This window comes from Myotis daubentonii, chromosome 6, assembly GCF_963259705.1.
Source record: "Myotis daubentonii chromosome 6, mMyoDau2.1, whole genome shotgun sequence".
NCBI lineage: Eukaryota > Metazoa > Chordata > Mammalia > Chiroptera > Vespertilionidae > Myotis > Myotis daubentonii.
In genome coordinates, this window is record NC_081845.1 from 58,218,977 (window position 1) to 58,246,872 (window position 27,896).

Consider the following 27,896-nt stretch of genomic DNA (forward strand, 5'->3'; position numbering starts at 1 on the left):
CAAGAAGCTCTGTACACAACTTTCTGCCCAAGCGCAAATCTCTAACTTCAAAAACGACATTTAAAGGGAAACTTCTGTGCTGGGAAGGAGGTTAAACAAAAACGCAGAGCCCAGAATTGACAACACGTAATTCAGAAGACACATGCCCCAAATGCAGGTATCCACCAATATGCCAGCTGACGACACGCAGTAACACAAACTAGTGCCAGCCTGCCCTGGGCAGGGTCCCCACAACCTGGGGCTGTCCTGCCAGGCCCACTTGCCCCGTGGCAGGATTCTCCCTGGAAAGCCGTCTGGGAGGGCAAACCACCAGCCACACGGACACGCTCTTGTCTGGCCGCGAGACTGGGAGACTGGAGAAAAGGAAAGACACCTACCTCTCAGACCAGCAGTGTTGGGCCGGTGAGGACACTGGAGGCAGCTGTCGTGGTGGGTGTGGGGAGCCAACCACTTGGGCCCCTACCAGGGAGGCCGCGTCACCCTCCAGGTGTCAGCCCACCTCTCACTGAGGGCAGCCCAGGGCCAGCATTTGCTGGGTGTGCTTGCGGGGAGCAAATCCTCATTTGAGCACTGGGTTAAATTAGGAAAGCCTGGCTGATTGTCTGAGCCGCCAGGTGAGATGGTGCGGTTTACTCAAGCGTGGTCCACGTTCCACGGGGAGGGCTGCAGAGGGGCTACTCACTGGTAAACAGCTCACTGCTAGGAAGCTGGGCCGCAGGCAGCGGACAGGTGATCACCACAAGCAATTCAAGGGAGCTCGTTAACCTGCTCTCCCTCTTGGCGGGACTGAGCCAGCAGCAGCTGGGGAGCCCAGAGATGCTCCCTGCAGGGTTCTGCTCCCCAGCTGGGCAGCAGGCCCCACTAGGGGCAGGGAACCTGGCACTACCCCTCCTGTGAGGCCTCACCTTCCGAACCCTCTACAAACCAGAGGTTTTCCAACAAGATGCATTTTGAAGAGTCTACATGTGAGAACCGAGAACAGCCAGGCAAAAGGGCTGAGTGCAGACCAGGACCCAAGGCTCCTGGCCTGAGCTACAGGGCTGCGCTCTAGGCTCTTGCTGCCCACGCAGGCACGTGAGGCCCACAGGCTCTCCAGGTGACAGGCAGGGAGAGTGGCTGGATGTTTAGCACTAGGTCCCAGGGCTACTTCCTTAGGAAATAAATAAACAGAAGCACTGTCAGAGCGAAAACTAAATGGTAATTTCATTTTGTATTTTTGTTGAATTTATTGGGTTTAATAATATTATATAGGTTTCAGGTGTACAATTCCAAATACATTATCTGTATATTGTATTGTGTTCACCACCTTCAAGTCTCTCCTTCCATCACCATTTATCCCCTTTACCCTCTTCTATCTCCACCCCCCGCCCCCTTCCCCTCTGGTAGTCACCATGCTGTTGTCTGTGTCTATGAGGTTTTTTTCCTTAATCCCTTTAACTTTTTCACCCAGCCCCCTCCCCTCCCTCCCCTCTGACAGCTGTCAGTCTGTTTTCTGTATCTATTAGTCTGTTCCTATTTTGTTGTTTGTTAATTTTGTTCATTAGATTCCACACATAAGTGAAATCATATGGTATTTGTCTTTCTCTGACTGGCTTATTTCACGTAGCATAATACTCTCAGGTCCATCCATGCCATTCACAATAGTTAAGATTTCCTTCTTTTTTTACGGCCAGGTAGTGTTCCATTGGATAAATGTATCACAGCTTTTTTATCCACTCATCTACTGATGGGCACTTGGGCTGTTTCCAAATCTTGGCTATTGTAAATAATGCTGCAATGAACATAGGGTGCATATATTCTTTCAAATTAGTGTTTGGGGTTTCTTTGGATACATTCACAGAAGTGGAATCACTGGGTCATAAGGCAGTTCCATTTTTAGTGTGTGTGTGTTTTTTTTTTCCGGGAAACTCCAGACTGTTTCCCAGTCTGCATTCTCACCAACAGTGCATGAAGCTTTCCTTTTCTCCACATCCTCACCAGCACTTGTTTGTTGATTTATTGATGATAGCCATTCTGACAGGTGTGAGGTGATATCTCCTTGTGGTTGTAATTTGCATTTCTTTGATGATTAGCGATGTTGAGCATCTTTTCATATGCCTATTGGCCACCTGCATGCCCTCTTTGGGGAAGTGTCTATTAAGGTCCTTTGCCCATTTCTTACTCAAACTAGCCAATTCTAAACCTGTTCACCCTGCTTTGCCAGATCCTGCTCACAGATACCACAATAAATGTTGTTGCTCACAGTTTCCTGCTCCACCTGCCTCTTGACCTGCCTAGAACTTTCTCCTGGGTCCACGCTCTCCCTGCCCCTGCACCTGTGGTGTGCATGCTCCCTTCTCTTGGGATCTGTGATAATAAAACTATCTTTTCAATGTCAGTAGTAATCTTCTGAAAGGTTTTACTTTCCATACCTAAATAATAATAAAATCTATATTTTAAACACCCTGTCTGTCTAACAGAGCAAAGAGTAAACCTTCCCTGGAGGAAAATCACATCATCCGTAGCCTCTGCATTACTGCTATATACAATGAATCACATACAACAAACAAACAAAACGAGGCAGGAAAATGTGACTTATACAGTATTCATTTAAAAATTAAGAACTAACTGATGAACAAAAACAGATCCAGAGACAGACTATCAAACCTCAGAGGGAAGGTAGGGGATGGTGGGGGTAAGGGGGAGAGATCAACCAAAGGACTTGTATGCATGCATATAAGCCTAACCAATGGACACAGACACCAGGAGGTTGGGGGGGGGGGCAATGGGGGATAAGGACACATATGTAATATCTTAATCAATAAAGAAAAATCAATTGAAAAAGAAATAAAAAGTAAGAACTAATTGAATGGGATTAACATCATATTGGGCACAGAAGAAAAAAGAATAAATGAAACTGAAGATAAGTCCATAGAAAATATCTCACTGAAGCACAGAGAGGAAAATTAATGGAATGCATAGGGCAGAGTGTAAAAGACACGTGTGACCCAATAAAAAATTAGTAGGCATGTAATTGAAATCTTAGCACAAGGAAGAGAGATTACAGGAGAAACAATGTGTAAAGAAATAATAGCCTAAATTAAAAAAAAACCACCTGATTATTAAAACTAGTCAGTGAGATTCAGTAATAAATATTTATAAACAGTGGACTAAAAGTTAATTGTGGTATATTCAGATAATAAAAAATGAATAAAGCATGATTACACACAACAATAGGGATGAATTGTACAGACATAATGATGAGTGAAGTACATTAAAATTTCCATTTATCTGAAGTTCAAAAATAGGCAAGATTAATCTAAAATGATAGAAGTCAGGTTAATGGTTAACCCTCTGGGAGTATTAACTAAAGTGGGATATAAAATATCTTTCTGGGGTGTTGGAAATATTTCATATCTTGATCTGGATGGTGGTTACATTCATGTGTGTACATGTGTGTATGTACATATTTGTGTGCATATACATGTATATAGTATATTTATTAGTATTTATGCTTAAGATTAGGGTGATTAATAATTTTTGTATTTCAATAAAAACAACACAATGAAAAATGAAAACATATTGCCTATGATGATCTAGGGTTGTGGTGGAAAAACTGCTGTGAATAATACATATGGAGAAATGATATATTCTTATTGAAACAGATGGTGAGTTGAATAAATGTGATACTTCAAATAAAAGGAAGATATTGGAAAATAGACTCACTTCAAAATGACTTCTGGAGATGAATTAAACATTGTTGGGCTGAAGACTTCCATTTTAAAGATATGTAAATGAATTATTAATAGCAATCCTAATTTGTTGTTTCATAGATAAGCAATAATACAACTAGAAGATAAACAAAAGCTCATTTATAACTTTACACCGTGTTGCTTAAGATTCTAAGTGGAAAGTATGTTGAGTTTAGGAGGCTGAGAATAAAACATTGTATGTTCTGGCAACGGGACGCCAAATGATTTTACCTGTGCTGTTTAAAGGGCTTGTTTTTATAAAGATAGTCCTGGAGAATATTTAGAAGTTCATAGAGTAATGAACTGAAGATTATTTTAAAACCTGAATTTGAGCAAGAATCAGCAAAAACAGGCCAAGAATCACAGTCATTTAACTCAATTAGCAGATTTGGTCAGGAGCGGTCTTTCAAAGACTTCCTTCTTTGGGCTTGTTGGCATTTGTGTATTCCAATGGAAGCTTGTTAAAGTCAAACAACCACTAATAATCTAAGGAGGATTTGGGTCTGCCCTATTTTTTTTTTTCCTAGAAGTAGTTATTGCTTTAACTCCTTAACATAAGTACAGCCATAGTATGTGGAGCCCAGTACAAAATAAAAATGCAAGCCTTCTTCAAAAGTTAAAAATTTCAAGAGGGTAACTGCAGAGCACGAAACCAGGCGGGCAAGGAGGCCCTCTCAAGTGTGGGCCCTGCTTAGCAGCACGGGTCACATGGACATGGAGCTGGCTCCGCTCCTTAACATGACATTCAAAACCCTCCATGACTACAGCCCTGGCAAACTCTGCAGCCTCATCACTAACCTTCTTTCCACATGTTTTAACCATAACACTTGCCTTGCAGTTCTTAAGACATTTCATGTTGGCTCATGTGCTCATTTCATTATGCATAGTGTTCATTTCCTTTCTAGAATGTTCCTCACAACCTAGTCTCTCTGATATATTCTATTCATTTTTATCTACTGATTCCCCTGAGCCATCTATGACCTTGTGGAATCTCTATTATTATTATACAGTAAGTCCTTAGTTAATATCCTTTATAGGTTTCTAACACTGTGGAGAAATGACATATAATGAAACCAATTTTGCTTTAGGCTAATTGATATAAACAAGAGTTAAGTTCCGACAGCATCTCATAGATGTTATAATAAAACAACTTTGAACCAAAGGATGTTATTTGAGAACTTACTGTACTTAATATATTTTATTGCCATTTTGTTTACTTTTTTGCCTTTTAAAATATGAGTTTATTGTCAGGAATTGTTTTATTTATATTATTGCATTGCACAAAGTGGATATTTAATACATATTTATTTGTAAATGGACAAAAGTAGAAAGCAAAAGATACAAAATGGAGAAAGTTCAGCTACATTTAAAATAATAAATTACTTTTTTCCTATTGAAACAATGTATGACTTTTTAAAATAAATGCAAAAAAAACATAAGAAGAGTGACTGAACTTAGTGTTTTCTGTTCCTCTTTATTCCCTCTTTAATTAATCTTTAAGAATTTTGATATTCAAACTGGTAAAATAATTTGACCTCATTCCTACACTCTACTTAAACCAAATATATTTTACTTACACATTTTTGTCTTTCTGTGCTAGAATTAGTGGATCTACTTCACATAAATAAGACGACAAATGAGTTATTAAGAGTAATGTTTTGGAATAAACTTTCCCCAAAGAGATTATAATATCCTGAATGAGTAAAAGAACCAATGACTGAACCCTACTAGTAGCTGGACTACTAATAATTGCTTTCCTTTATTTTTTATATGCAGAATAGTTTTTTATTGCTATTTCCATACCACATGGCCAAATTCTTTTTTGTTTCTTCACAATAATTTCCATCAACTGCTGGAAAGTTAGCAGGTATGAGCTGAAATATAAATTGCAGTTTTTCTAAAGTTTTATGCTGCCTTTTCACTCAATGAGACATTACTTTCCAGCCCCAAGGGTCAAGGCCATGAATCATTTTATTTTATTTTATTTTCAGAAAAAGTAATTCATCTGAGAGGGCTGACAGTCTGGGTACTATATAAAGCTCTATTTAATAGCAGGCAAGATGAAGAAAGGAGGAGACACCATTAGCTGAGTAAAGGGTAGACTTTCTGGCCTTGACTGGATTCTGGAAGAAAACCAAGAAACAGAGCAAGTGGAAATATAATGAGGAATAAGCACCATTCAGGCCATGGTAACCTAGAATAAGGATACTCACATAGAGAGCCTTAGTCCTTCCAGCAAGACAGTTTCAAATCATATTTATTGGGCATCCACGATTTTCAGAAGACATGGTCTCAGACCTGTTGGAGCCTAATTCCTAAGAAAACAGATGGATAGAGTGACTATTACATGATGTCTTTTCACATTTATTTCATCCTCTGTTCCAGGGTGGGGAAGATATATTGATTCTGGTTATGGTAGGTAGGAAAATACTTTTGCTTTCAAGTTATTCAAGGTAACTCTATGAGAGAATTGAGGTGATTTTTGAAAAAAAAATAAAAAAGAGGCATTGGAGAAAATTATGACAAGCATAATGTATGGCATGTGACTATGTGTTTATTTTTTAAAATCATTTTTTTATTTTTCAATTATAGTTGACCTACAATGTTATGTGAGTTTCACGTGTACAGCACAGTCATTAGACATTATAAAACTTACTGTGATCATCTGATAAATCTTGTACCCATCTGACAATATACATAGTTATTAGAATATTATTGACTATACTAGAGGCCCGATGCACAAAAATTTGTGCACTGGGGGGGTGTCTCTCAGGCTGGACTGTGCCCTCTTGCAGTCTGGGACCCCTCAGGGAATGACCACCTGCTGGCTTAGGCCTACTCCCGGGGGGATTGGGCCTAAGCTCGCAATAAGACATCCCTCTGGCAGCCCGGCAGCCCTCGGGGGATGTCCACTTGCCAGCAGGGAGCAGACCTAAGCTGCAGTCGGACATCCTTAGCACTGCTGAGGAGGCAGGAAAGGCTCCCACCACCACCGCTGTACTGGCAGCCATCAGCCTGGCTTGTGGCTGAGCAGAGCTCCCCAATGTGGGAGCACACTGACCACCAGAGGGCAGCTCCTGCATTGAGTGTCTGCCCCCTGGTGGTCAGTGTGTGTCATAGTGACTAGTCATTCCCAGTCTTTCTGCTGTTAGGGTCAGTTTGCATATTACCTTTTTACTATATAGGATAGAGGCCTGGTGCACAGGTGAGGGCTGGCTGGTTTGCCCTGAAGGGTGTCCCGGATCAGGGTGGGGGTCCCGCTTGGGTGCCTGGCCAGCCTGGGTGAGGGGCTGATGGCTGTTTGCAGCTGGTCATACCCCCTTCAGGGTGGGGGTCCCCACTGGGGTGCCTGGCCAGCCTAGATGAGGGGGTGATGGCTGTTTTCAGGCTGGCCACACCCCCTTTAGGGTGGGGGTCCCCACTGGGGTGCCTGGCCAGTCTGGGTGAGGGGCTGAGGGCTGTTTGCAGCTGGTCACACCCCCTTCAGGGTGGGGGTCCCCACTGGGGTGCCTGGCCAGCCTAGATGAGGGGCTGATGGCTGTTTTCAGGCTGGCCACACCCCCTTTAGGGTGGGGGTCCTCACTGGGGTGCCTGGCCAGTCTGGGTGAGGGGCTGAGGGCTGTTTTCAGGCTGGCTGGCGACTGGAGCTCCCAGCCTCTCCTTTTTTTCTTTTTTCTTTTTATTCTGGGATTTATTTACCTTCTCTAATTGAAACTTTGTTGCCATCACTGGAGCTGAGAGCCGGGCTCCTGCTCGCTCCAGCTCTGAGGCCACGGCTTGCTGAAAGCAGGTATCTTGGGTTTGTTTAGCTTCTATAATTGAAACTTTGTTGCTGTCACTGGAGCTGAGAGCTGGGCTCATGCTCACTCCAGCTCTGTGGCTACGGCCTGCTGAAAGCAGGTATCTGGGGTTTGTTTAGCTTGTATATTGAAACTTTGTTGCTTTTGGAGCTCAGAGCCGGGCCACGGCAGGTGGGGAACCTTGGCTTCCTCCATCACTGGAGCAAGCAATCCTCCTACTTGCTTCAGCTGCATGGCTGCTGGCTGCCATCTTGGTTGGGTTAATTTGCATATCGTGCTGATTAGCCAATGGGAGGCGTAGTGAAGGTATGGTCAATTACCATGTTTGTCTATTATTAGATAGGATTCCCTAAGCCTGTAGCTTACATCCCCATTACTGTTCTGTAAAAACGAATTTGTACTTCTTAATCCCTTCACCTTTTCCACCCATTCCCTATACCCCCTTCCCATCTGGCAACCATCAAAATGTTCTCTGTATCTATGTGTCTGTTTCTGTTCTGTTTGTTCATTTATTTTGTTTGTTTGTAGATTCAAATGTTGATAGATATGTATTTATTACCATAGTATTGTTCATATTTTTTTATCTTTTTATTCTTTTCTTCTTCTTAAAGAATACCCTTTAACATTTCATGTAATAGTGGTTTGGTGGTGATGAACTCCAGCTTTTTTTTAATCTGGGAAGCTCTTTATCTGTCCTTCAGTTCTAAAAGATTTATTTGCTGGGTAGAGTAATGTTGGTTGTAGCTCCCTGCTTTTCATCACTTTGAATATCTCTTGCCATTTCCTTCTAAGGAAAGCTTCTGTTGAGAAATCAGCTGACAGTCTTATGGGAGCTCCCTTATAAGTAACTAACTGCTTTTCTCTTGCTGCTTTTGAGTCTCTCTTTGTCTTTAACCTTTTGCATTTTAATTACAATGTATCTTAGTGTGGGCCTCTTTGGGTTCATCTGGTTTGGGATTCTCTGCTTCCTGGACTTGTATGTCTATTTCCTTTACCACGTTAGGGAATGTCATTATTTCTTCAAGTAGGATTTCAATTTCTGGCTCTCTCTCTTCTCCTTCTGTGCACCCCCATGATGTGAATGTTGGTACACTTGAAGTTGTTCCAGAGGCTCCTTACACTCTCTTCATTTTTTTGGATTCTTTTTTTTCTTTGTGCTGTTCTGATTGGGTGTTTTTTTGCTTCCTTGTGTTCCAAACCGCTGATTTGGTTATTGGATTCATCTACTGTACTGTTGATTCCATGTAAATTATACTTCATTTCAGTTAGTGTATCCTTCATTTCTGACTGGTTCTTTTTTTAGTTTCCATGTCTTTTTTTATGGTGTTGAAATTCTCAATAAGTTCACTGCACATCCTTATAATCAGTGTTTTGAACTTTCTACCTAGTAGATTTCTTGTCTCCATTTTTCTTAGTTCTTTTTCTGGAGTTTTGTTCTATCTTTCATTTGGGCCATGTTTCTCTGTACCCTCATTTTTGCAGCTTCCCTGCGTTGTTTCCAAATACAAAGTGGCCTAATGCAGTAGGTATCCTGTAGGGCCCAGTGGCACAGCCTCTCCATTCACCCGACCTGGGCACTCTAGATCAGCCTCCTTGTGTGGGCTGTGCACACCTTCTTGTAGTTGAGCCTTGGTTGCTGTTGGCACATCAATGGGAAGGATTTACCCCCAGGCCAATTAGCTGCAAGGACTGGCAGTGACTACTGTGGGGGATCAGCTATGCAGGGACCCACCTCACAGAGAAGAATTTACTTTAGCAGGACTCTTGTGACTGCTGTGTCTGCCAATTGAGTATGTTGCTTGTGGAGGTGCTTTGACATAGTCTAAAGCTGTCCACTGCTTGGGGCCTCCGAGGAGGTGCAGGCCAAAGTCAGCCACCATCTGGGTTTTGCCTAGGGCAGTGGTCGGCAAACTCATTAGTCAACAGAGCCAAATATCAACAGTACGATGATTGAAATTTCTTTTGAGAGCCAAATTTTTCAAACTTAAACTATATAGGTAGGTACATTGTTAGTAACTTAATTAGGATACTCCTAAGGCTTAGGAAGAGCCACACTCAAGGGGCCAAAGAGCCGCATGTGGCTCGCTAGCCGCAGTTTGCCGACCATGGGCCTAGGGCCACCGAGGATGAACTATAAAGCTATCTGCATATGGCTGCTACTTGTACTATGCTTGGAGATGCCAAGGAGAGACCAAGCTGGGAACCATGATCAGCTAGTGCTAGGTCTGGGTCTACTTAGGGAGAGGTATGGAGCATGCTGAGGCCAGATACTACTTGTTTGAAAGATTTTAGGAAAGTCTGAAGCATGAGACAAGACAGGCCATTCATATAGAAAAGCCACTGGAAATATCTCTTGTGGCCAACAATTTGGTGGGGTGGGGTCTCAGGAAATCACCCGGATGGGTTGAAGAGTGTGAACCAGGTAGATGGAGACTCAGCTATGATGCCCACCTGCCAGCTCTGTGGGGGAAGGGCTCAGAAAAGGAACAATGGCCTCTGCCAACACTTCTGTCTGGGAGAAAGCTGCCCTTTAGCTCTCCCTCTGATGTCAGACACTTCAGTTCCTCTCCACATATTCCTGGTGCCTTTCAAGCTGCTGCCCCAGGGCTGGAAATCAGAGGAAGTGAGTCTGAGTAACTCGGTGAGTGGGTCCATTAAGCGGAACTGCCTGGGACTCCAGCATCCCTCTGTCTCACTCAGCTATAATCCCTGTTGGTTTTTACAGCCACAAGTTACGGGAACTTCTCCTCCTGTCACTGGAATCCTGGGCTGTGGTGACTGGTGTGGAGCTGGGACCCCTCACTTTTCAGGCGGGGGCCTCTGCAGCCAAGATAGCTCTTCCAATTTTTATCCACGACATGTGGATGTGGGACCAGCCCGTTTCGAGTCTCCATACCTCCTACCAGGCTTAATGTGGCTTCTTCTTTAAATTCCTAGTTATAGGACTTTAATTTAGCTGGATTTCAGGCAGTTCTGAATGATAGTTATTCTGTAATTTAGTTGTATTTTTGATGTGGTTGTGGAAAGAGGCAATTATCACATTTACCTATGCTGCCATCTTGACTGGAAGCCTCTGTGTGTGTTTTTTTAATTTTTAAAAATATTTTTAAATTGATTTTTAGACAGAGAAGAAGGAAGAGGGAGAGAGAAACATTGATGTGAGAGGGAGACATCAATCAGCTGCCTCCTCTCGTCCCCCACGAAGGATCAAGCCCACAATCCTGGTATGAGCCCTGACCTGGAATCAAACTGAAAACCTTTTGTTGCATGGGATGATGCCCAACCAATTGAGCCACACTGGCCAGGGCAGCCTCTGTGTGTTTTTTTAAGTATAATATTTGCCTTGTGATCAACTCAAAGACTTTTCACATGTGAGCCAGTATTTGAATAGGAAGTTGAAAAAATGGTATGGAGGAAAATGATATTAACAGAAGGATAGCCTGAAAACTGACTGAGATAACTAATATTCATTCATTCATTCATTCATTCAGTCACTCATGAGACTGCCTAATGTTTGCCATGCAAAGCAATAGATTCCAATGGCCTTTGTTCCCTATTTTTTAATGAAATATCAAGAAACTAGAGCTGTATTTAACTTCAGTTCTGTAAGTCATCTCTGCTAGAATCTACAGGTTGGCAATATAAAATTAAAATTATAGGTATAATTAAAGATATAAAAATATACTGCATATTTTATATATTTATAATACATTTTGCATAATTAGCTAATATATATAATTCAATGTATATGTGCGTGTATTGAGAAATAAAAATAAAATATCTGATGAGTATTTTTATGAAGTTTTTTTGTCATATCATAAGTATCTGGATGATCAATTTCCCCCTGAACTTAGGAAAATTGATTTGAAAATACAAAGGATTCCTATTATATTTAGAAATAACTATTACTGATGTGATAATGATAGTAATAATAATAGCTAACATGTATTGTGTACATACTATGTGTCAGGTACTATTCAATGAACTTAATCCATGCAACTTTGTGTTATTGTTTCTATTTTCTAGAGGAGGAAACAAACTCAGGGTGTTTGAATCACTTGCCAGGGTCACAGAGATAGAGAGGAGCTTGGATTGAAATGTAGACTGGCTGACTGGAGAACACAAATCCTGAAATCCCACACGTTACTGAATACACATTGTTAGAGATGTAGCAAAATATTTAATAGACGTGTAATTTCACTGGAGGATGCAGCTACTTCATTCCAATTCATCGGGGGGACTTCACAGCAGATAAATGTATCCTGTGCATTACCACACAGAAAAGTGGAAAAACACAACATGTTGCATTCTTGATCTTTCCACTCTCGTCATTTAGAAATTTTACCATTTCCTTCTCTGGTCTGTGGACCATTGTTATTTTTCAGACTTACAATTTGAATTCCCACAGGAACCATATTGGGAGATTTTTCTTTTCTCTGGTAGATAGCCAGACAGCTGACAGGAAATGCTAGAAGAAAACCTAAGAATTTGAAGAAATAATTTCCCAAGTTACCTAGAATTCCTTTCATTTAATTCAGTTTTTTTCTCTTAAACACTATTTTTTCTCTCTCTCCCTCCATGCTCCCCCTTCCCTCCGATTTAAGACCTGTAATGGGGAGTTCCCCCTCTTTTTACTGCCTCAGTCTCCCTCAGACACATCTCCTTTAGTTTATCCCAAAACATTTTCTTTATTTTCATACTATTCTGAAGAAAGGAAAATTGTGCTCTACGTGGTGTAAATATCATGGCAATATTTCTCCTCTTTCAAACTTTGGACGACGTTCGGAATGAGCGGATGATTCACAGGCTATGTGCAGCCTCAGCTGTGCTAAGGGCAGTGGAATGCAGGCTGGTCATTACCAGGGAGCCCAGAGATTCAGGCTTTGCTAACAGGCACCGATGACCATGATGCAGTCAGGGCCAGTGTGTGCCAGACAGGAGCTGGCTGTCTCTACAGCACACACACACACTCACGTCCGGCAGGGCCCAGTCGTCAATGCAAACCATGCCCCTTACTTACTGTACTGAAAGAATTAGTTCTACTTCGTTCCCCCTTTCAGTTGTGAGTTCCCTTTGATTCTTTCATTTGCATAGCAGTGCGTCGACCTCTGTACCTCCACCTGCCTCCCCATCTGCTAATTCCTTGCGAGCTGGTATCTTGGAAAGTGCTCCCTTAGAAGAGGTGAGTGGATAACACATCTCCCATAAGTGAAAGGTCAATGAAGAAGGTTGGTGGCTTGCGCAGACAAAGCCGCCCAAATGTGAGTCCCATGCAGAGGCCACAGGGGCTGCTTGAGTGGCCCTCTGAATTCAGATTTAAAGAACAGGACTCAGATGTGAATCCTTTTGGGGATATGGAACCATGTGCCAGAGGATCTGTAAATTCTTAAATATTGCTTTTGATGTTGTCAAAGCATCGTATGTTGTCACCTTCCTCAGTGAATGGAGTTTATTTCCAAAGTGGAATTCTAGTAAAAGGAGCAGTGTTTTCTGCTACCTCTGCTTGAGGCTACTTCAGTAGTTAGTCATACATTTTATAGACTTAGCCATAGGTTATGTGACTTCTAGTAGAGCTGTAAATCCAGTGTGTGTGTGTGTGTGTGTGTGTGTGTGTGTGTGTGTGTGTGTGTGATATGCATCCTTCAGAAGCCAGTGCAGGGTAGTTTTCAGGGCCTGGGGTCCCAGCCACAGATTCTGTCTGAGTGCACTCATTCTAAAGTGGTGTGTAAGGAGTCATTGCTGTGGGATGACCTCATTTATGATGTGGATGGGGAATGGAAATTCCAGTTCTGTTTTTATTTCAGAATATTTCTGCTTTTTTGGTTTCCATTTAAATATGAAAACACTTAAATGCAAAACGCAAGCAGATTTTTCCTCCCCCTGATATACTTTATTTCATATCTACCATTAATATCTATACTTGGTAATAACATCTTACTGAGTGAAATTGCTGCTCAGTTAACTTGAAACAGATTTTATTACCTGATGATCATTTTACCCCAGTCACATCAGTAGTTAAAATTTCACAGGTAGAATAAAATTTTGCTTATTTGACTTATTTCTAATTTTTTTTTTAAAAAACCCTTTTAAGTGGTGAATATTGATTATTGTCAATAAAATCATATACTAATGTTATTTATTTTTTTCCTAGAGGATTCTGAATGTGCCTAAAGAGCTATATTTAGGAAGGGCTTCATGCAACATCTGGGTAGTTGTGTAGCAGCTGGGTAACAGCACATAAGAAACGACTCAAAGCTCAGAACGCTAATTGAGAAAGAGCCTGGTGTTTAGCTCCAAAGCCAAGGGGAAGGCAATGTGGGAGGTAATTATCCAATTTGGGATATTGCATGGGTAAAAGAGTTACTGTGTTAATAAAAATATAATCAGGCCTAGTTGCCTGGGGTTGCCGTTTATTTTTGCCTATCTCCCCCAGGAGCTATCTCCAGGTGCAAGGTGGCTCAGCGAGTCCACATTTTACCTTTGGCACTGACTCCGATGGAGGTGTGTATGTCCTGAGAAACCCCGAACCCAATGCTGACATGACTCTGGGTAATGAAATGATGGACAAGGGTCCCAAGACAGTCCTCCCACTATTCTTGGCATTGGTGAGGCTTTTATGTTATATTCAGGTTTCGGCATTATATTTTAATTTTCAGAGAGATGAGTGAGGTGGGGGAGTGAGGGGATTGAGTAAAAAAAGAAAAAATCTTATGGACACAGATAACAGGGCAGTGATTGTTGGGGGTGGGGAGAGGGGGAGTGGAGGAGGGTATAGTGGGGATTAAATGGTGATGGAAGGAGTCTTGACTTGGGGTGGTGAGCACATAATACAGTGCACAGTTGATGGCTTGTGGAATTGTGCACTCGAAACATGTATAATTTGGTTAACCAGTGACACCACAAGAAATTCAATAAAAAGGAAAAAAAGAGAGAGATGAGTGACAAGGAAGAATAATAGAACGAAAATAGCCAAAGATTATAAACTGCAGGAAGGGGTATTAGAAACATAGCCTCTGGTATAGGAAGAGGCATCTACATGTTCTACAATTAATTTTGAAGTGAAAGTGTGTTATGAATGAGATGAGAATCACCTCTAAAGATGGGACAATTGCAAATTCACTTGGAAAAAAATTAGCCTTCCTGTTTTTCTGTAAAGTTGAACAAATAAATAGCTTTTAAAGTCCGTAAAATGAATTTTTAGTATAGGAAATAATGGATTAGGAAGTTGTTGGTCCATCTCAAAGGTTCTCTTCTAGCATGATTTAAAGTCCAGTGGGAGGACTTCTGCTCCATGGTCTATTCTGGTTTTCAGTATTTATAACATTAAGATTCTTTGGGTTTCTTTTCATTTTCCCTCTGGTACTCACATAGTCCTTCAACTCCCACCCAGTGCCCTGGCCTTCTAGCTGTTGGCCCCACCACCCCTCACCATCCTTCATCCCCTCCATGGCCTCTCTCCCTTTCTTACCAGCCTAAATTCCAGGGTCAATCATTATGTCACTATCCTGTGTACGTCCTGGGCCACAGTCTACCTCTCCTGTTTTCTAGAACTCATAGCAAACTTGGAACCCTGGTTAAATCCAAGGGTTGGCCTGTGTGCCTGCTTCTTTGCAGCTGAACTTGGCTGGTAAAAACACTCCACTAGTGCTGACTGCTTTCATCTTAAAATTATCACCACAAACATCAAATGTACCTTCACTGCTGCTGGACAATCATTCTATACTTTCCTAGCTATTCACTCGCCCAATTTCCTGGACATTTATTTCATGCCATCTCCTCTCTGCTCCAACCTCCAACACCTTCTGTCCCATCTTGACTTTCATTTCCTGCTTCATGGAGCATATTGAAGCGAACAGAAGAGAACATCCCCAGAATACATCATACATCCCCTGCCTACCCACCCACCAGCATCCACATCCTCTGCCTTCTAGTCTGTGTCTAAGGAGAACCTGCTGTGCCAATCCCTTTACCCTTGCACTGGATCCATTCTCATTGGACATTGCTTCAGCAATTCTACATTGTCTTTTAATAATTGTTTTTGCTCTTCTAATGAATACTATTGGCATACATACATTCTCTTTTCCTTGCAATTTCAGAAATCATTTTAAAGCCTCATTTCCTTGGAGTTACCATCTCATTTCTTTGCTCCCCTCTGTGCTAAATTCCCATAAAGACTTTTCCATGCCATCTCCAAATCCTCCTTCCTCATTCCCTCTTAAGCCAACTTCAATTAGGATTATGTACCTAAAATTTCACCAGAAATGTTCTTGTAAAAATCACTAGTGACCTTTATCATCTTAAATTTATCACCACAAACATCAAATGTACCCTCACTGCTGCTAAATCCACTGAACAATTCATTCTCAGTCCTTGTCTAACTTGTCCCAATCATGTGTTTGACATAGGTTAGTCACTCCTTCTTTGACATACTTTCTTCACTTAACTTCCAAGATACCACATTTTGGGGGGATTTCTTCTTGTCTTATTAACTAATCCTTCTTGGCCTCCTTTTTCTACTTCCCATTTCTCCTAATGCTAGCATACTCCAGGTTCTGTTGTTAGTCCTCTTCTCTTCTTTGTACTCACTCATTTGTTTGATCTCACTGAGTTCCATGGTTTTGAATATCATCTGTAGGCTGACATACCCTAATTAATATTTCTGGGTCATACACAACTGGGTGCCTGACATCTCCACTTAATTATTTAATAGACACCTCAAATTCAACATGCCCTAAATGGCCTTCCCTTGGGCTTCTTCCCTTCAGCCTTTCCCATCTTAGTCAATGACAACTACATTTTTCCATTTGCTTACATGGAGTCATCCTTCGTTCTTCACTTTCTCTCATACTCTAGGTCCAATCTATTTAGACATTCTATTCTCTCCACCTGGAAAATATATCCACAATCTACTACCACTCCTTGTCTCCAACACTGTTGCAGTACTGGCCTGTGCTATCATTTTCTCTTGCTTGTAATAGCCTCCCAACTGGTCTCCTGACTTCCATGCTTCGGGCTTTATAATTTATGTTCAGCTTAGGAGTTCATAATTTAAAAAAATGTAAATTGAATCATATTGCTTCTTGCTCTAACCCTGCATTGGCCCCCCCTTCCCCCCCAATCCTAAATAATAAAAGGCTAATATGCAAATTGACCGAATGGCATAAGAACTGGTTGCTATGATGCACACTGACCACCAGGGGCAGATGCTCAACGCAGGAGCTGCCCCCTGGTGGTCAGTGCACTCCCACAGGGGGAGCGCTGCTCAGCCAGAAGCCAGGCTCATGGCTGGCGAGCACAACGGCGGTCGGACATCCCCCGAGGGCTCCCGGACTGCGAGAGGGTGCAGGCCTGGCTGAGGGACGCCCCCCCACCCACCCGAGTGCACGAATCTCGTGCACTGGGCCTCTAGTTAAAAAATAAAGTCATTACAATGTCCCAGAAAGACTGTTTAGTTTCCTAGGGCAGCTGTAACAAAGTACCACAAATTTGATCGCTTAAAACAACAAAAATGTATTCTTTCATTGTTCTGGGGCTGGAAGTATGAAATCACAGTGCACTCTCTCCAGAGTCCTGAGGGGAGAATCCTTCCCTGTCTCTTCCAGCTTCTGGCGGCTATAGGTGCTCCTTGGCTTGTGGCGGTATCACTCCAATCTCTGCTTCTGTCTTTGTGTGGCCTTCTTCTCTTCTCTCTCTTATAACAATACGTATTATTGTATGTAAGCCCGTGAGGATAATCCAGGATGAGCTCATCTTGAGATCATTAATTTATTTGCATAAGCAAAGACTCTTTTTCCAAATAAGGTCACATTTACAGGACCTAATGGGTTAAGATGTGGGTATATATTTTGGGGGTCTACCATTTAACCCACCAAAGCCCCATCAATTATAAACCCCTGTTACCTCTTGGATCTCTTGTTCTATCACTCTTTCCCTTGTTGCAAACTAGACTGGAGTCTTGGGTTTTTCTCAAATATGATAGGCATGCCTGTATTAGGCGTTCTCACTGGCCATTTCCTCCGCCTAGGACCTCTTCCTCCAGATATCAACCCATCTCACTCCCTCATGTTACATTCTCATGAGGTATCACTTAATTACTGTATTTGAAATTGCAGTGTTCAACTTCCTTTTCACCCTGCTCTTATTTTATATTTTTTCCTCATTCTGGTTGAATGGGCAATTCTGCTTTGTGTAGTGCTAGCTGGGGTTCTAGGAATGCTTGAAGGTCAAAAGGTCTCACCCATATGACTGGAAGTTGTTTCTGGGTGCCAGATGGGAGCTCAGTTGGAGCTGTTGGCAAAGGGTCTTGGTTCTTCTCCATGGAGCCTCTCTATGTAGCTGCTTGGGCTTCCTCGCTGGTTGGTGGCTGAGTTCCAAGAGGGAACATTCAAAGAGGAAGGAAGTAGAAGCAGTCAGTCTTCTTAAGGTCTGGGCTCAAAAGTATCAGAATATTAGTTCTACTGTATTCTTTTAGTCAAAGTAGTTGCAAGGCAGTCTAGAGTCAAGAAGAGGAAAAATAAACTCCACCTCTCAGTTGGAAGAGTATGTTTGTACAGAAAGGCAAGAAACTTGTGTAATTGTCTTTGGAGTATTTATGGTAACTATCTACCAAATGGAACTTCCTGTGTCATTAATATATCATGGTGTGGCTGCCAACCAAAATGGACATCTTTTTTTTAAGTTTTTTTTTCTTAATATGTTTGCATTGAATTTTTTTAGAGGGAGAGGAGAGAGAAACATCGATTGGCTCCTCCTGCATGCCCCCCTACTGGGAATTGAGCCCACAACCCGGGCATGTGCCCTGACCTGGAATTGAACCATGACCTCCTGGTTCATAATTGAAGCTCAACCACTGAGCCATGCTGGCCAGGCTAAAGCACTATGTTTAAGAAGGGGAGGATTCCTATTGTGCTGTAAACTTTAATGACTGCTAAATCTTCAGCTCCAGAGCGAGGACCAATGTGTTAATTTAGAAATCCTCCTTAGGAAGAGCTGCCTTCAGCGGCTCACAAGTCAATCTGGAGTCCCGAGTAAAGCCACACCAACAGGCATACTTACCTCGTCTCCCTTTCATCTCTTCTTCCCTCTGTGACTAGGAAGATGTATATTCTTGAAAAACTAACCAGGTTGCCACTTGGGTTTCTCTGCTTTGTCACACATAACTCATTTAGTGTTCTCTCACATATCCTGCTTCCCGTCCGTTAGTCCACATTCTCCAGTAAGGTGGTGTGGTTTTGAATTTTTATTTTTCTTATTCTATGTACATCCAAGATATTTGGCTGTGAAGTGAATATTCAGGGTAGGTGCTAAACAGACTTACAGTCTGGGTTCTTGAATATTCCACTTTTATAATACATAAAAATTCACAGAATATAATTCAATGAGGACTCACCTTTATCATGTGGTCCTTTCTTACCTCTCTGACTTTTAAGATGAAGAAACGGAGCACCAACTTTAAGTATTGTCGCATTGTTTTAATTACCTGAGAGCAAAAATAAGCAGCCATAAGTGGACTCATTTAAAATACACTCAGGAGTTTCAGGGTTGTTTTTTCCCCCCCATATTAAAAACAACAAAAATTGACACCAATCATAAAAACATTAAAAAAGGAAAACATTTTCCAGTTAATATTTTATGCTGTGATGCACCGAGAAGCACTTCAGTTTTTGGTAAATGGAGGAGGAATGATACTGGAATCATGAGGGGGGTTGTTTCACTTCAGGGAGATTATTAGGAGTAAAGGAAAAATTAAAATAAGAGAATTTGTTGAGCAGTAGTATAGTGCATTATCCTCCATCAAGATTGAATCCAGGCCATGTGACTACTTTTTGTGATTACGGACACATAGAGTCTCTCTGAGCTTCATTTTCCTCATCCATAAAGTGGGAATGACCATGATAATACCTGCCCTACCTCACATGTGGCTCAGGGGAGAGATACTGTGTGTGAGAGAGTAGAAAGTACTTTATTAAACATGAAACATCAGGTATACCAACACATTATAGGTATCAGTACAAGAAAAACGTTTTAGTTTTTATTATTTGTTTAGTTTAGTGACAGAAATTATTCTAGCCCTTCAAAAAATATGTACTGTTTATAAATTTTTGGTACTTATTGTTGCTTTTTTGTGGTAGATGAAAGTGTTTCAAAAATATACTTTCTGGATTACAAAGAGGTCAATTAAAATTAGAAATGCAATTTTATATATTAAAATGTACAGTGTTCTCCATGAACTGAATGTTTTCATGAAAATGCAAGTTATTCTTGTCTAATTGATTTTTTAATTCCTCATTGTGATATGTAGAAAATGATAAAAATCAGTATTTGCATTTTAAAGAATTTGGATTGTGGAAGGAGTTAAGTAGCGAATTATTGAAGGGTACCAACCAAACTGGCACTCTCGTTGGGGCTGTTCAGAAATAAAATGGAACAAAAAAATGAAATGCATTGGTGCTTTAACAAATTCAAAGATGAGTTCTTGATTATTTTATGGGGAATGAATTCTATGCATCCCTGGAGGCCTCCAGTCAGCACTTGCCTCCACCTCACAAAGAACGGCAGAGAAAGCACACTTGCCTCCAGACACCTTGGAGCAGAGCGCCGTGGTGTGTGGGGGGGAGGCACTGCTGAGCTATGATGGAAACACAAAGTTGTGAAGGTCTTCCTACACCCTCCCCTTATCTCTCTTTACAGAGTACTATCTCTCTTGAGTTTGTTTTACTCCTGGACATCACTTAGGAGGTTGTGACATTGAGAACAGGGGCTGTCCACCTAAGTCTCCAATTGAAAGGCTATCCCTAGAGCAGCCGTTGGTGGTGGAGGAGTTAAGTCCCAGCTCTCCACCATCCACCATATCCTCTCCGCTCCTGACAACCCCTATACTACTGAGTTCGGCTGTGCCCCTTCATGTGTGGGCAGAATCTTGTCCTCTGACCGAGGCCAGTAACTGTGCAGATGTTTTTGTCCTTGAGGCCGTGTTACCAATGCCTTCTCTTACTGTCCTCCTTCCTGTGCTTTACTGACAGTAAGGAATTTTAGTCAAAACAAAGCACAGGGATAGGTGGGTGGTATTTGTGGGAGTGATGTTAGGGACTTCAGTACAAACTGGATAGTTCTGGTTCTCCTACTAATTTGTTAGCTTCTGGAGGGCAGGAAGTTTTCTTTTAATCTATATATTCCTCATACTAATTGGCATGGTGCGTTGCATATTGTTGATGATGAATATTATGGAATGGGTTGTGCTTCTGTAAGTTGTGTAGCAGTACTTACGAGTGAGGTTAAACACTTCATTTTTGGAGTCAGATAGCTTGGGTGGATTCCTGGCTGTGCCATTTAATAGCCTGTGACCTTAGGCAAGTCAGCAAAACTCCTGGGCTTCCTCATCTTGAAAATGGGTATAATAATACCAAATACCTCATACACTGTTGTGGACATTAACTGAATTGATATACATAAAGTTGAAACATGCTTAACATGTGATAAAAGCTCCATACATGTAAACTGTTATTATTATTATTATTATTATTATTATTATTATTATTAGCACTTTACCATTTACAGAGGGCTCTTCCATATAGCAACTCATTAAATTCTCACAAGAGTCCTATGAAATGTGGACATATATCTTTACTCATTTTGCAATTGGAAGGACTAGATCTTACAACTGATTAGAGATTGCATAATGGAGGTTTGGGAAGGGGGGCGGGTTGGGAGACACACACAAATCTAACCTCCAAAACCAATGGTCTTGTTACTGCCCTGTCTCAACCATCATGCTCTCTCTATCATCCGAGAAACATTTAAAAATACATGAATCTTCAATTATATTGTTACAGGGGAAAATCACAGAGGAGTCAGAACATTGGCTCCTGAGATCTCACTGGGAGCCCACAGTGATTTAACTCAGCATGGTCTAGGGCAGCGGTTCTAAACCTGTGGGCCATGACCCCTTTGGCAGTCGAACAACCCTTTCACAGGGCTCGCCTAAGACCATCCTGCAAATCAGATATTTACATTATGATTCATAACAGTAGCAACATTACAGCTATGAAGTAGCAACGAAAATAATTTTATGGTTGGGTCACAACATGAGGAACTGTATTTAAAGGCCAGAAAGTTGAGAACCACTGGTCTAGGGAAAAATGGTAGAGATGGTGTGAATTAAAGGAGGTGGCCCATGTCTCTGCAGATGGATAGATGTAGTGGTGGGTCCTACAAGATGGAACTATTCTCAGAAATGATGGAAACCAAGGTGAACCTTAAAGGAATCTCATTCCTGTGGCATTGGGCAGAGAAAAGACCAGTAACTGTGCAGATATTTTTGTCCTTGATGGCATGTTGCCAATGCCTTTTCTTACTGTATCTCCTTTCTGTGTCTGGTGCCTGATTTAGTACTTTGCATATAGTAGGTGCTCATTTAATAATAGCTGAACAAAAACACAAATGACTGGCATGTATATGGGTACCAAAATAATACAAAAGAGCTGTGAAATTAGAAGTACATTTACATTTTACATAATCCCTGGTAAAAAATTTGTTTAGAGGAAGAATTAAGTGTCACTACTAAAACCAGCCTTTGGAATTACCAATGGACTTAATGGATGCCTCCCATCCTGCTTCACCATTAGATTAATAACAAGCAAATGACTGACTTTTTAAAATATAAATATTTACCCAATTTAATTTTGCAAGATGCACCCCACCCAGTAATCCCAGTCCCTTTTACCCTACCTTACTTTTCTTTGTGTAGAACTCCCTACCTCCTATCACAAAATATAATTTTTTATGTTCATTATTGATCATTTAACTGCCACCACCAGAACTCTACCTGCTTGAGGACAGGAGCCTTTGCCTGAGCATTAATTTACCTCAGGGTCCCAGGAAAGATCCTGGAATGTATTAGTGCTCAATAAGTATATTTTGAATGAGCATTAATGACTCCTTTCTATGTGCAAGGCAATGTGAATGCTATTGTATATAGGATTAAATAATCAATGAAAAGCTGTTTAAATGAATGTATGTATATATGTACATTTTAAGATATCACATATATCCTAGCTAATAATAGACAAACCTGGTAATTAACCATACCTCTGCTACGCTTCCCATTGGCTAATCAGCAGGATATGCAAAATAACTGCCAACAAAGATGGCTGCCAGCAGCCATGCAGCTGAAGAGAACATGAGGCTTGCTTGTGCCAGTGATGGAGGAAGCCAAGGTTCCCCGCCAGCCACGACCCAGCTCTGAGCTCTGGATGCAATGATGTTGCAATTATAGAAGCTAAACAAACCCCAGGTACCTGCTTTCAGCCGGCGGCAGAGGCCTCAGAGCTTAAAGCGCCAGTGATAGCAACAGAGTTTCAATTATAGAAGCTAAACAAACCCCAGATACCTGCTTTCAGCCAGCTACGGCCTCAGAGCTGGAGCCTGCTCTCAGCTCCAGTGACAGCTATAGAAGGTAAATAAATCGCAGAATAAAAAAAAAAAAAAGAAAAAAAAAAGGAGCTGGGAGCTTCAGTCACCCGCCAGCCTGAAAACGGCCCTCAGCCCCTCACCCAGACTGGCCAGGCACCCCAGTGGGGACTCCCATGCTGAAGGGGTTGTGACCAGCTGCAAACAGCCATCATCCCCTCATCCAGGCTGGCCAGGCACCCAAGCGGGACCCCCACCCTGATACTGGACACCCTTCAGAGCAAACCAGCCAGCCCCCTCCCATGCACCAGGCCTCTATCCTATATAGTAAAAGAGTAATATGCAAACTGACCCTAACAGCAGAAAGACTGGGAATGACTGGTCACTATGACACACACTGACCACCAGGGGGCAGATGCTCAATGAAGGAGCTGCCCTCTGGTGGTCTGTGCGCTCTCACAGGGGGAGCTCTGCTCAGCCACAAGCCAGGCTGACGGCTGGCAGTATATATATATATATAAATACTAGAGGCCTGGTGCACAAAAATTTGTGCACTTGGGGGAGGCCGGTCCCTCAGCCCAGCCTGTACCCTCTAGCACTCTGGGACCCCTTGGGAGATAACGACCTGCTGGCTTAGGCCCGCTCCCGGGTGGCAGAGGGCAGGCCCAATCCCTAGGTGCAGCCCCTGGTCGGGCTCAGAGCAGGGCTGATTGGGGAGTTGGGGCACCGCCCACTGTCATGCACAGAGCAGGGCGGATCGGGAGGTTGCAATGCCACCCTCAGTCACGCTCAGGGTAGGGCCGATTGGGGGGTTGGGGCACTGCCCCCTGTCACACTAAAGGCAGGGTCGATGGGGAGGTTGCGGCGGCACCCCGTCACTCACAGAGCAGGGCCCATCAGGGGGGTTGGGTCTCCGTACCCTGTCACGCACAGAGCAGGGTTGATCAGGGGGTTGGGGAGCTCCCCCCTGTCATGCACAGAGCAGGGCCCATTAGGGCCCATCAGGGGGTTGGGGAGCTCCCCCCTGTCACTCACAGAGTAGGGCCGATAGGAGAGTTGGGGCACCGCCCCCTGTCACACACAGAGCAGGGTGGATCAGGGAGTTGGAGTGCCGCACCCTGTCACACTCAGGGCAGGGCCAATGGGGAGGTTATGGCTCTACCCCATCACACACAGAGCAGGGCCCATGGGGGGCAGTTGGGGCGTCGCCCTCTATCACCCACAGAGCAGGGCCGATCAGGGGGCTGGGGCAGCGCCACCACTGTCACACTCAGGGCAGGGCCGATGGGGAGGTTATGGCTCTACCCTGTCACACACAGAGCAGGGCCGATCAGGGGGTTGGGGTGCCGCACCCTGTCACACACAGAGCCGCAGGGCGATCAGGGGGTTGGGGAGCTCCCCCCTATCAGGCACAGAGCAGGGCTGATCAGGGGGTTGGGGCGCCTTCCCCTGTCACAAACAGAGCAGGGTGGATAGGGAGGTTGTGGCCCCGCCCCCTGTCACACACAGAGCCGCAGGGTGATCAGGGGGTTTGGGCGCTGCCCCCGTCATGCTGATCCTGGTGCTGGGAGGCCTCACGGCTCCGCTGATCCCGGTGCTGGGAGGCATATCACCCTTTTACTATATAGGATAGAGGCCTGGTGCATGGGTGGGGGCTGGCTGGTTTGCCCTGAAGGGTGTCCTGGATCAGGGTGGGGGTCCCCACTGGGGTGCCTGGCCAGCCTGGATGAGGGGATGATGGCTGTTTGCAGCTGGTCACGCACCCTTCAGGCTGGGGTCCCCACTGCGGTGCCTGGCCAGTCTGTGTGAGGGGCTGAGGGCTGTTTTCAGGCTGGCGGGTGACTGAAGCTCCCAACCACTCCTTTTTTTCTTTTTTCTTTTTATTCTGGGCCAGCTTTAGCTCTGAGGCTTGGCTCCAGCTCTTAGGCCTCCGCTGCTGAAAGCATGTATCTGGTTTGTTTGGGTTCTATAATCGAAAAACTGTTTCAACTCCAGCTCTGAGATCCTGGCTGGCTGAAAGCAGGTTTCTGGGGTTTTGTTTAGCTTCTATATTTGTAACAATGTTTCAAACTGCAAGCTCAGAGGCCGCTAGCGGCAGGCGGGGAACACTGGAGTCCTCTGTCACTGAAGCAAGCAAGCCTCATGTTTGCTTCAAGCTGTCTGGCTGCCGGCTGCCATCTTGGCTGGCAGTTAATTTGCATATCGCCCTGATTAGCCAATGGGAAGGGTAGCAGACGTATGGCTAATTACCATGTTTCTCTTTTATTAGATAGGATATATATATGTATGTGTGTGTGTGTGTGTGTGTTGTGTGTGTGTGTGTATATATATATATATATATATATATATATATATATATATATATATATATATTATAAGCCTGGTGCATAAAATTCGTGCAATCGGGGGGGAGGGGGTCTCCCTCAGCCTGGCCTGCACCCTCTCACAGTCTGGGAGCCCTTGAGGGATGTCCGACTGACAGCTTAGGCCCACTTCCCAAGTGGGACTAAGCTGTCAGTCAGACATCCTTAGTGCTGCCATGGAGGTGGTAGAGTCTCCTGCTTCTGCCGCTGTGCTTGCCAGCCATGAGCCCAGCTCAGGGCTTCTGGCTGAGAGGTGCTTCCCCTGTAGGAGCACACTGACCACTGGGGGCAGCTCCTGTGTTGAGCATCTGCCCCCTTGTGGTCAGTGTGTGTCATAGCAACTGGTCATTCTGCCATTTGGTTGAATTGCATATTAGCCTTTTATTATATAGGAGGTATATATCTATAATAATTAAAGTGTAATATGCTAATTAGACCGGACAGCCGAATGACCTTCTGGACATCCTTCTGGATGGAGCTGTGGCTGCGAGGGCCAATGCAAGCCACCGCAACTATGAGGGCCAAGCCCCTTGCACAAATTTTGTGCATCAGGCCTCTAGTATATATATAACTTAAACAAAGGGCAGTGCTCATTTTGACCAGTCTTGACCTACTCAAAGTGCATCTTTGCTCCCCTGGGTCCCCCCACCCTGTGGATGACACTCTAGGGTGTGCAGGTCACCTTTGCAGGGCCTTACCCAGCCTGCTTCCTGCCCCTCCCTTGACCCTCCTTCCCATGCTCTAGATGTCCGCAAACAAACTAAAAGTCTGAAGGCAGCATCTGGCCTGCACATGTTCATTGTTGGGCTTGCTAGGAGTTGGAAAATTTTTTCAGTGAATTGCCAACATTAAAAAATCTGGAGAATTCTCATAAATATCCAGATTTCCGCTTTCTCTTGCAAAGCCTAAGAGTATCTGTCGACACTGGGCTGGCATTGCCACCCGGCCTTGGTAGGCTGGGGCTGAGCAGCAGCTGGCCTGCAGATAAGGCGTGTGCCCTTCTAGTTACCAGCATCCCAGCCCTGCTCATCTCACCCACTCACCACCCTGCCTGGCCCTGGAGGGGCTGGGTTTGCAGCCCTTGCCCCATCTCCAAAGATAGGAATTTGATACTGCTGCAAGCTGCTGGGAAGATGGGACTATATAGCTACACACACTTTTTACAGCTGGAGTCCATCCTGTGTATAAAAACTTGCTAACTCAGAAAATGGGCATATACTCTTTTAACAAATACTTAGCTCTGACTGCCCTTTGACCAAGGTTTGCAGTTCCTCCCCTGCCCCTCAATACAATGTGCTCATTAGCTAAATCTCAAAAATAGTGTTATTTCTCTTTGAGGAAAAACATGCCATTAAGGAATAATGGCTCAGCATGCCACAAAACTTCTTCCTGATGAGTTTCCTTTTTTGGAAGATAAGCCTGCCACTTGAGCTTGTTCGAGTTTGTTTATTAGGCAAGCGTGCCTTTTTACTTTTAAAATAATCCCCCATGTATGTCACTTTGGACAAAATAGCACCACAGGCTGCCTCACTCTGTTATCACAGAGGAATTATTGTCTGATATATGAAGGCAGGGAGATGGAGCCCAGCACACTTGTTGATCCAAATGAAAATGCATCAAAAGAAAGCAGATATCTCACTGTTAGTGGATGAAAGGAAACCACTCCTCTTGCTTCTCCACTCTGGAAAGAGAAAACATGTGAATAAATCTCCTTTGGTTGTTTTTCCATTGTTTGCTTTTTTCTTCCTGCTGTTCCTGCTGACAAGGATGAAAAACTATAATGTGAGAGCTAATTCATGTCAGGTGCTACTGAGCCATCCATAGGAAAGTATGTAAATTTCCGCTGCTTTGAAATGGCATTGCTAAGCAATTAATTAAAATGTTGTCACTGCTACCCTGAGTGCAGTTTAAATAACCCAGCACTCAGTAAAGGATAGTCAGTTTTAACTAAAAGATGAAAACAAATGGCTGGAATCATTTGTTTTGAAATCAAAGAACCTGCCGATATGTAATGAGCCAGATGCCAGGGCTGTTGGGGAAGGAGGGACCAGGAGGGCCAGGATGCACTGCCTAGTTAAGGGGTATTGTGCTAGCATTGCGTCCGGATGAAAGTGGCCCAAATCTAGTGAAAAGGATGCCTGGAAATGTCAGTTCCCATGGGAAATATGATCTGGTGAGTGTGTTGTTAAAGTTAAAATCGCAAAAAAAAAAAAAAAATCAAAAAAAATCTCATGAGCACAGTAGCCAAGGGGTCAGGGCATAGAGTCAGAGGCCCAGGAAGAAGGGGACCACTGGCAAGAGCTAGCTGAGTGTTAGGCCTCAGACAAGAGTTTGAGTGAAACAGCGTTCCAGGTCTTGAATGGGAAATGAAAGTACAAATTAGGAAACTCAGGCAATCCAGCTTCCCAGTCCTATAGATTGCACAAACTCAATGTGGGCTGGGAAGGCTGTAGCTCCAGATACTCACAAAAGTCCAAGGGTCGTCTTGGTCACCAGAGAAACATCATAGTAAGGTGAGTTCCAGGCCTTATCAGCTGTTGTGAGTTGTGCCTACTGTTATGTTGCCAGTGTTGGCTCCAGGGAGTTAGGAAAAG

At 43.3% G+C, this 27,896-nt stretch overlaps 1 long non-coding RNA gene across 1 annotated transcript in view; it reads right to left on the bottom strand.

Annotated features, from left to right (window-relative positions):
- Positions 1-4,971: 4,971 nt before the first annotated feature.
- The window catches only part of LOC132237123 (uncharacterized), a 97,528-nt gene continuing 74,603 nt past the window's right edge, over positions 4,972-27,896 (bottom strand). The window contains exons 3-8 of the long non-coding RNA XR_009453464.1: positions 26,942-26,983; positions 18,945-19,010; positions 17,769-17,894; positions 11,923-11,999; positions 5,945-6,046; positions 4,972-5,854 (exon numbers count right to left, since the gene is read on the bottom strand). This is a non-coding gene — a long non-coding RNA (uncharacterized LOC132237123). The remainder of the gene's footprint in view (positions 5,855-5,944; positions 6,047-11,922; positions 12,000-17,768; positions 17,895-18,944; positions 19,011-26,941; positions 26,984-27,896) is intronic.